Source organism: Pezoporus flaviventris, unplaced genomic scaffold (assembly GCF_033815535.1).
Source record: "Pezoporus flaviventris isolate CSIRO_AGI_PZ_B2104156 unplaced genomic scaffold, CSIRO_AGI_Pfla_v1 ptg000061l, whole genome shotgun sequence".
NCBI classification, from domain to species: domain Eukaryota; kingdom Metazoa; phylum Chordata; class Aves; order Psittaciformes; family Psittacidae; genus Pezoporus; species Pezoporus flaviventris.
This window is the reverse complement of record NW_026892609.1, coordinates 360,001-370,000: the sequence shown is the minus strand read 5'-3', so window position 1 is coordinate 370,000 and position 10,000 is coordinate 360,001.

Here is a 10,000-nt window from a genome sequence, read left to right as displayed (position 1 = left end):
ACGGTGGTTCTTTTCGCTTCCCCCCACCTTCTCTCGGCTCAGGCCGCCCCACCGCCCGAGCGCTGCTCGCGGCCGGCACCCGCGGGCACACGGACCGAGGCCAGCACCGGCGCCTCGCGTGCTTTAGGACACCTGAGGGCTCGCGGGGCCACGCGGCCGTCACACAGCCCGGTTCGGTAACAAGTCCGTGGAACCTCCCCCCGCGTCGAGCAGAGAGCACCAAGGACGCGACCGACACGGCGAGGCACGCACCCCGCCGCCGACACGGCCGCGGCTCCTTCTCGCTCGGGGTGTGGGGGGAGGAAGGCGGAGGACGACACCTCGCACGCCACGGGAAGCGAGCTGGAAAGGAGACCGCCCAGCCTGAACACCGGACACCGCCCGCGGCCCGCACGAGGACGGGGAGCGCAGACGAGACCGGCCCGCCGGGGGCCCTCTCCGACGCGACCCGAAAGGCCTCATCGATCGGTCGGGGGAAGACAGGAAAGGAGAGACAAGATGCCCGTAAAAGGCCTCCCACGGTAGGCCAGAACGCTGGTCCGGAGACAGCAGGGCAGCCCGAGCCCAATCCGTGGGGACCCTACTCGGGGCCGGGTGCTCAAAAGGACGACGAGAGCTCCCGCGAGCCACTCTTAATCCCCAGCCATCGTGGTTTTGCTTTCCCGCTCCGCGGGCTCCAGCTTTAACGCCGGCAAAAGAACGAGAAAAGGGCGAAAAGGAGAGCGAAGAGACAGAAGGGAAAAGAAGTGGGGGGGGGGGGGGGGGAAGGGGAAGAGGTGCCGCCACCTCGTCACAACCACCGGGCCCATAGGCAATTGCAAGCAAGAGCCAGAACGCTGCTAAGGCATCTCTGCGCCGGGACGTACCGACGGGCTCGCCCGCCCGTGCCATCATCGGAGGAGCCCTCGCTCAAACTTCACCGACCGGGCGGGGAGAAAAATCGACCTGGGGATCGAGTCCCGCCACGGTCTTCTTCCAGCGTTCGAGTGCCGGCCTCCGCCGCCGGTTTTTTTTGCCCTCACCCCGCGGGAGGGACGAACGAGCCACCTCGGGAAGCGCCGCTCGCTAGCGCTGCTGCGGAGACGAGCCACTACTCGCTCCCATAAAACGGATAGAAACGACTCCTCCCGCGCCGCCACGCAACACCAGAATCTAGGCTCACCCAAGTGGCGAGCAACCGACGAGTAATATTACGAGGATGCAAATGAAGGCATAAAGAGAGGGCCACCCACTCCGCCGGCTCCGGAAGCGGCGCGCCTGACAAGTCCGTTGCAGCACCTCGGAAACGCCACAGTGTCTGAAAAGAGGCGAAAATCACCCCAGCGGCGGCGCGAGTTACTCGCCAGATACTCGCGAGGTACTCTCGAGGTACGCCCGAGGTACTCTCGAGGTACGTGAGAGGTACGCGAGAAGTACGCGAGAGGTACGCGAGTACGCGAGAGGTACGCGCGAGGTACGCCCGAGGTACTCGCCAGGTACGCGAGAGGTACGGGCGAGGTACTCCCGAGGTACGCCCGAGGTACGCGCGAAGTAAGTAGGCGAGAGGTACGCCCGAGGTACGCCCGAGGTACGCCCGAGGTACTCCCGAGGTATGCGCGAGGTACGCCCGAGGTACGCCCCAGGTACACGCGAAGTAGGCGCGGGGTACTCCCGAGGTACGCCCGAGGTACTCCCGAGGTACCCGCGACGTACGCGCGAAGTAGGCGAGAGGTACGCGCGAGGTACTCCCGAGGTGCGCCCAAGGTACGCGCGAGGTATTCCCGAGGTACGCCCGAGGTACGCGCGAAGTAGGCGAGAGGTACTCGCGAGGTGCTCGCGAGGTGCTCCCGATGTACTCCCGAGGTGCGCGTGAGGTACTCGGCTCTCCCGTTACCGGCGGTGGCAGCACTGGGCGAGCCGCAGCCGCTGGGTCTGTCGAGGTACCGCCGCCCCCTGTCGCGCCCCGTCCCGTCCCCGGGCCCCGCTCCGCTCGGGGCCGGCCGGCGGACGCCGCCGCCGCCACACGCGGGTGCCCCGTGCAGAGCGGAGCAGCGGGGCCGCGGCCGCTCTCCCCCCACTCCGCAGCCGCCCGGCAGCCGCCACCCCCGAGCTCCTGATCTGAGTCACCTCGTTGATGTCCTTTACAGGACGTAATAGCTACTTCTTCAGGTAGCTGAACAGCTTCCAGTAATTGTAGAATTTCTGTAGCATGTTTAATCTGTTTCCTTTGTGTGTTCAAAAGTCCTCCTTTCTTCCAGGGATCAGCATGTGCATGTACCACACCAAATGCGTATTTAGGATCAGTCCAAATATTCTTCCTTTTCTCTTTAGCCAGTTCCAGGGCTCTCGTTAACGCTATTATTTCTGCCTTCTGGGCAGAGATATTCGCAGGTAAAGGTTTAGCTTCTATTACCTGTGAAGTGGTGGTAATGGCATATCCTGCCTTTCCTTTACCATTTCTCATGAAGCTACTACCATCAGTAAACCGAGAATCAGCATCTTCCAGAAGTTTTTCTTTTAAGTCAGGTTCTTTCCAGTGTGCCAAAATGCACCCAAAGGACTCTTTCTCAAGATCTCTTCACTCTGCTGATTTTCCATCCTCGGTCTCACACACGCAGACGCAGACAGACACACGAACGGGATCCCACAGACACATTGTTACATTAATTGCAACAATGTATTCTAGTTCAGAGTTCCATTTTTAGGCCATTTTCCCTGATCTTCCAAAGTATACAATGTTTCTACATTCTGCTGATTTTCCATCCTCGGTCTCAGGCACACAGACACAGACAGACACAGGAACGGGATCCCGCAGACAAACTGTTACATTAATTGCAACAAGGTATTCTAGTCCGGTCCTTCTTTCCAGTGCGCCAAAATGCACCCGAAGGACTCTTTGTCAAGATCTTTTCACTCTGCTGATTTTCCATCCTCGGTCTCACACACGCAGACGCAGACAGACGCAGGAACGGGATCCTACAGACAAACTGTTACATTAATTGCAACAATTTATTCTAGTTCAGAGCTCCATTTGTAGGCCATTTTCCCTGATCTTCCAAAGTATACAATGTTTCTACATTCTGCTGATTTTCCATCCTCGGTCTCAGGCACACAGACACAGACAGACACAGGAACGGGATCCCGCAGACAAACTGTTACATTAATTGCAACAAGGTATTCTAGTCCGGTCCTTCTTTCCAGTGCGCCAAAATGCACCCGAAGGACTCTTTGTCAAGATCTTTTCACTCTGCTGATTTTCCATCCTCGGTCTCACACACGCAGACGCAGACAGACGCAGGAACGGGATCCTACAGACAAACTGTTACATTAATTGCAACAATTTATTCTAGTTCAGAGCTCCATTTTTAGGCCATTTTCCCTGATCTTCCAAAGTATACAATGTTTCTTCACTCTGCTGATTTTCCATCCTCGGTCTCAGGCACACAGACACAGACAGACACAGGAACGGGATCCCGCAGACAAACTGTTACATTAATTGCAACAAGGTATTCTAGTCCGGTCCTTCTTTCCAGTGCGCCAAAATGCACCCGAAGGACTCTTTGTCAAGATCTTTTCACTCTGCTGATTTTCCATCCTCGGTCTCACACACGCAGACGCAGACAGACGCAGGAACGGGATCCTACAGACAAACTGTTACATTAATTGCAACAATTTATTCTAGTTCAGAGCTCCATTTTTAGGCCATTTTCCCTGATCTTCCAAAGTATACAATGTTTCTTCACTCTGCTGATTTTCCATCATCTGTCTCAGGCACACAGACACAGACAGACACAGGAACGGGATCCCGCAGACAAACTGCTACATTAATTGCAACAATGTATTCTAGTTCAGAGTTCCATTTTCCCTGATCTTCCAAAGTATACAATATTTCTCCACTCTGCTGATTTTCCATCCTCGGTCTCAGGCACACAGACGCAGACAGACGCAGGAACGGGATCCCACAGACAAACTGTTACATTAATTGCAACAATTTATTCTAGTTCAGAGCTCCATTTTTAGGCCATTTTCCCTGATCTTCCAAAGTATACAATGTTTCTCCACTCTGCTGATTTTCCATCATCGGTCTCAGGCACACAGACACAGACAGGCACAGGAACGGGATCCCGCAGACAAACTGTTACATTAATTGCAACAAGGTATTTTAGTCCGGTCCTTCTTTCCAGTGCGCCAAAATGCACCCGAAGGACTCTTTCTCAAGATCTTTTCACTCTGCTGATTTTCCATCATCGGTCTCAGGCACACAGACACAGGAACGGGATCCCACAGACAAACTGTTACATTAATTGCAACAATTTATTCTAGTTCAGAGCTCCATTTGTAGGCCATTTTCCCTGATCTCCCAAAGTATACAATGTTTCTTCACTCTGCTGATTTTCCATCATCGGTCTCAAGCACACAGACAGACAGACGCAGGAACGGGATCCCACAGACAAACTGTTACATTAATTGCAACAAGGTATTCTAGTCCGGTCCTTCTTTCCAGTGTGCCAAAATGCACCCGAAGGACTCTTTGTCAAGATCTCTTCACTCTGCTGATTTTCCATCCTCGGTCTCACACACGCAGACGCAGACAGACGCAGGAACGGGATCCCACAGACAAACTGTTACATTAATTGCAACAATTTATTCTAGTTCAGAGCTCCATTTTTAGGCCATTTTCCCTGATCTTCCAAAGTATACAATGTTTCTCCACTCTGCTGATTTTCCATCATCGGTCTCAGGCACACAGACGCAGACAGACGCAGGAACGGGATCCCACAGACAAACTGTTACATTCATTGCAACAAGGTATTCTAGTTCAGAGCTCCATTTTTAGGCCATTTTCCCTGATCTTCCAAAGTGTACAATGTTTCTTCATTCTGCTGATTTTCCATCCTCGGTCTCAGGCACACAGACACAGACAGGCACAGGAACGGGATCCCGCAGACAAACTGTTACATTAATTGCAACAAGGTATTCTAGTCCGGTCCTTCTTTCCAGTGTGCCAAAATGCACCCGAAGGACTCTTTGTCAAGATCTCTTCACTCTGCTGATTTTCCATCCTCGGTCTCACACACGCAGACGCAGACAGACGCAGGAACGGGATCCCACAGACAAACTGTTACATTAATTGCAACAATTTATTCTAGTTCAGAGCTCCATTTTTAGGCCATTTTCCCTGATCTTCCAAAGTATACAATGTTTCTTCACTCTGCTGATTTTCCATCATCTGTCTCAGGCACACAGACACAGACAGACACAGGAACGGGATCCCGCAGACAAACTGTTACATTAATTGCAACAAGGTATTCTAGTCCGGTCCTTCTTTCCAGTGTGCCAAAATGCACCCGAAGGACTCTTTCTCAAGATCTCTTCACTCTGCTGATTTTCCATCCTCGGTCTCACACACGCAGACGCAGACAGACGCAGGAACGGGATCCCAGAGACAAACGGTTACGTTAATTGCAACAATGTATTCTAATTCAGAGCTCCATTTTTAGGCCATTTCCCCTGATCTTCCAAAGTATACAATGTTTCTTCACTCTGCTGATTTTCCATCCTCGGTCTCAGGCACACAGACACAGACAGACGCAGGAACGGGATCCCGCAGACAAACTGTTACATTAATTGCAACAAGGTATTCCAGTCCGGTCCTTCTTTCCAGTGTGCCAAAATGCACCCGAAGGACTCTTTCTCAAGATCTCTTCACTCTGCTGATTTTCCATCCTCGGTCTCACACACAGAGACACACGAACGGGATCCCACATTAAAATCCAAAACCTTTCCTACAAGACGCCCACTGCGTCTCCCAGGACGCAAACCACTCCGGGGACACACTTGCCAACAAAGTTTTCAAGCTGACAAGCAGGTATTCTTGATTGCGGCGCCGGGAGATACGGGCTCCTCGTAACGTGTGTCTCTCAATTGCCACACAAGCCGTCCTTTTCTAGCCACTGGGCATACATACCTATTCACGAGGCTACGTATGGGTGACATAATTTTCCAGGAGGTTCCCCGCCTGCGTGCAGAATTGTGGTGGTGGTGGTGGTCTCTGAGGATCGTTTACTTCTTCCAACGATCTTCATCACTTCTTTCAGCCTTTGAAGCACGCGCAGTAGATGCTCACATCAGTTTAATTGGCTCGTTAGCACCAGAGAGAGACATAATAATCCTCCTATCCTCCTACTTATCAGGTAGTTGAACTGTAGCCCACCCTGGACACCTGCGGTTCCCAGATACTCCTTATCCCCGTGTCCTGTTCTTCTAAACTTTTACTTACAACTATGTCAACTGCAACGATTTCTCTTGTGAGAATTCTGTTCTCTAAGCTGTAGTCTATTTTTTTTCTCTCTGCGTCATGCACCTCAGTGATTTTCCGTTGCTGCTGTTACAAAGCCATCAAACTTAACATGACCCGAAACTGATTCTAAAGGTTTCTGTATTCCATCGTGGGATTTTGCGCCCCCTTGTCTCAGGACCGGGCGGGCAGAGGCGGCGGCCCAGGTCCCGGCGCTCGCCAGACTTTTTTGTTCCGTGGGGGCTTGGGGATTTCGTTGTTTCTTTGGTTTCGCGTGTCCGTCTGCCGACACACAGCCCACCACCCCCTCCCGCCGCGAAAAACACGTCTCTGGCTGGCGGGGGACGGGACGGGACGGGACGGGACGGGACGGGACGGACGGACACTGGCACTGCACCAGCTACTGAGAAAATAGGCTGCGACTGCTGAACCCAGGACGCGCTGAAATACAGCAGCCGAGGCACCCGGGGGTTCTGCAGATGCCGGGGCGCCCACCACCTCCTCCCCCCACCCCGCTCCGAGGCGCCTCCCCCAGCCTCCTCCCTCCGCAACGGGCTGGGAAGAGATTGCAAAGACGTTCTTCTGGTTGTGGTTTTGGGGAAATGTGTCTGAAACTTCGGAGAAGAGATGAAGATAGCGTGGTTGAGGGTAGAAGGGAGGATTATGTTGCTCTTGGTGACCATCCAAACAGGGTACCCCACTAGTGATGTTCTCGTGTGTGAGGACGGAGGCACGGACCCAGACTTAGAGTGCAAGCTGGATCATCGTTTATTGAACAGATGACACGATATTTATATGCTTCCAAGCAATTAGCCAAGCACTTCTGTGTTTGCCTTGCGATTACATCAGGTGAAAGGTCTACCAGATTTTCCTATCGACATCCTTTCCGGTTCCGCCGTCCTTGTTCCTTGCCAGTTCCAACATCTTCCAAATACCAGTCAGGGACAGGTCACTCTTAATTACCTACTCTAGTTCCCGTGGTCACTCTAATTGCCAGTCTTTGATACATTCCAACACCACCACCCCCCCCCCCACACCCCCCCCCCACACCCCCCCAGTTTCTCTTGTTTAGGTAAGGAGGAGGATGTGCTGCAGAGCAGGGCTTGCCTCTGCAGCACGGGAGTGAGAGGACAAGGCAGGTCCCTCGTTCCGGGGCTGGCTGCAGGGTGTGAACGTGGGTGTGCAGCCAGGGGTGCCCAGCGGTGTCCTGGCGAGCAGGGTCCCTGCAGTCCAGGGGCCGTGTGCCGGGGCAGGGACTCCTCCACCTGCCAGGGTCGGTCAGCGCTCAGCCTGCCTGGGAGCTCCCCAAGGTGCTCGAGGAAGCTGAGGGGGAAGCAAGAACCCCTGGCCGGCAAGGAAAAGCCGCCTTGCCTCTAGGACTACCGAGAGGGAGCAGAGTCGGGCAGAGAGCAGGAGCTCCCGGCAGGGACAGCTCCAAGAAACAGAGACACGGGCCACCCCGTCCCCACTACCGGGCCCTAGGCAAGCCCAAGCGAGAGACAGACGCCGGCCGCTAAGGCATCTCTGCGCCGGGACGTACCGAGACAGAAACGCAGTCGGTAACAGAAACTGTCCGCGCTCAAGTAAATGCTCAGATTACCGCAGGGGCGGTGGCCGGGAGGACCGAACATCGCGTTCCCCTTACAAGCTCCCGCGCTCGAGCGTGGGATACACTGTAACACACTAGCCGACGCACCTGCGGGTCTGCCGATGCCGCGCTGCACCGCGCCGCGCCGCGCCGCCCCGCCCCGCCCGCTCTTCGCGGAGCAACCCCCCCCCGCCCCCCGCCCCCGCCCCCCCGCCTCCTCCCCCCCCCCCCGTGAGATCTATAGGAACGGATCGTGTCAGCGACTTAGGAGTCCTCGTCATCGTTGCGCTTTGGGTGGAATCCGAAATCCTTGAAATCGTCGCCTCGTGTGTAGAACGTAGAAGAAGGATTAGATTTTCCTGTCAGTACAACGATGAAAAAGAAGAAACAAAGGAATAATCCTTCTTAATCAAAACGCTTTGTTACTTTAAGGGGTACTTCGTTTAACTACTTGAATGTCTAAAACGTTTTGCTAATTAAAGGGGTACTTTGTTTAAGCGCTTGAATGCCTTAAGGGGGTTAGGTAATCGAGAGATCCATCCTGTCACAGGATGAGGTGAAACTTGTGTATTAACTGTATAAGAAATGGAATTTAGGGGGACTAAGATGGTGGTTAAGCTTGTGATAGACATCCCCCGTTACTGCATTACCAAGGAATTCAATAACTCTTTTAAGAAGTTTCTTCACCCGAAGACAAGACCCCAGCAACAGGAGGAGAACAATGAAAAGGACCCACGTCGATATTCGGGTGAAGGAGACGACAGGATTGGCTGAAACCCAAGACCGAGGAGTATAAGAGACTGTACCCCAGAAATGTCGGTGTGCGTCTTGGGAGGAGCGGAGACCCCCCGGCGTACCCAGCGCTGCTTGCTTATTGCCTCTCGGTATTAATCAATTGTAATTAAAAATTAATTAAATCAGATCATGGTCAAGGCGAAATTTTTATAACACCACCCCCCCCCCCAGCGGCGCATACATAACAGACGCAGAGAGAGAGAGAGAGCGAGCCCAGTGCACGCCCCTCCCCTCCTCCCCTCCCGCTGCCCCTCCCCCTCCCCCTCCCTTCGCGCTGCCGTTCCGGACCCGCCGCGCCTTGGGTGCGGCCCCAGTCCCCAGACAGCGGCACCGCCCAGGAGCAGGTGGGCGGAGGGAGGGGCAGCGTTCGGCAGCCTGACGCTCTGCGACTGCGCCCTCGCCCCCCCCTTCGCCCCCCCCCGACCCCCCTCCGGCTCGCCAAGCGGGTCCCCGTCAGCGAAGAAAACACGGGCTGCTCCCGCCGGGCGGGCAGTCTCGCGCTCAGTTCGCCGGGGGCCGGTAAGGAGGCAGGCAGGCAGGCAGGCAGGCAGGCAGGCGAGGGAGCGAGCAAGAAAGCAAACAAGCAAGCAAGCAAGCAGGAGACAGTGGTCGGTGAGCAGGCGGGGAGCCTAGCGCACGCAGAGGTGGGCTGGGTGTGTGTGTGTGTGGGGGGGGGGGGGTGTGTGTGCGCGCGTGTGCGCGTGTGTGTGTCGGGTGTGCGTGTTCGCGTGCGGTATTTTTTTTTTTTTTTTTTTTTCCGGAGTTCTCTCTGTGGTTCCCTTGGGGTTTCTCGGTTTCTTTTTACTTTTCGGTTTTCCCTTCTCCGTTTTTTGACCCACGCCGCCTCCCTCCTTTTGATTTTTGTAACCAACCGCGGCAGGGTGCGCAGCAGCAGGAAGGGAGGCCCCGCCCCGTCGGGACTTTCCCGTCTGCCGGCTGGACACGGGAGCCGGCAGGGTCCCGCGCGCACTGTCGGGCAGAAATGAGCTGGGTTGGTTCCGCTGGTGGGAGCTCCCGCCGCCTCCTCTTTTAATGAAATGGAGGCGTACGGGAGACGGAGGGAGGGAGGGAGGGCCGGGGAGACCGAGAACATAACCCGAGAGAGAAAGGGAAGGAGAAAGCAAAAGGAAACGGGGTGCGCGCGTGGTTCTTTTCCACAGAAGCCTTCCCGAGGGGGCGGGGGGGACGAGTGCCGGGCCGGAGGGCGATCGATCGATCGCTTTGCGCCTGCGCGCTCGCCCCCCCTCACACCCCTCGCCCCCCCGACCACCCTCCGGCTCGGCAAGCGGGTCCCCGTCAGCGAAGAAAAGACGGGCTGCTCGTCGGGGGCCGGTAGGCAG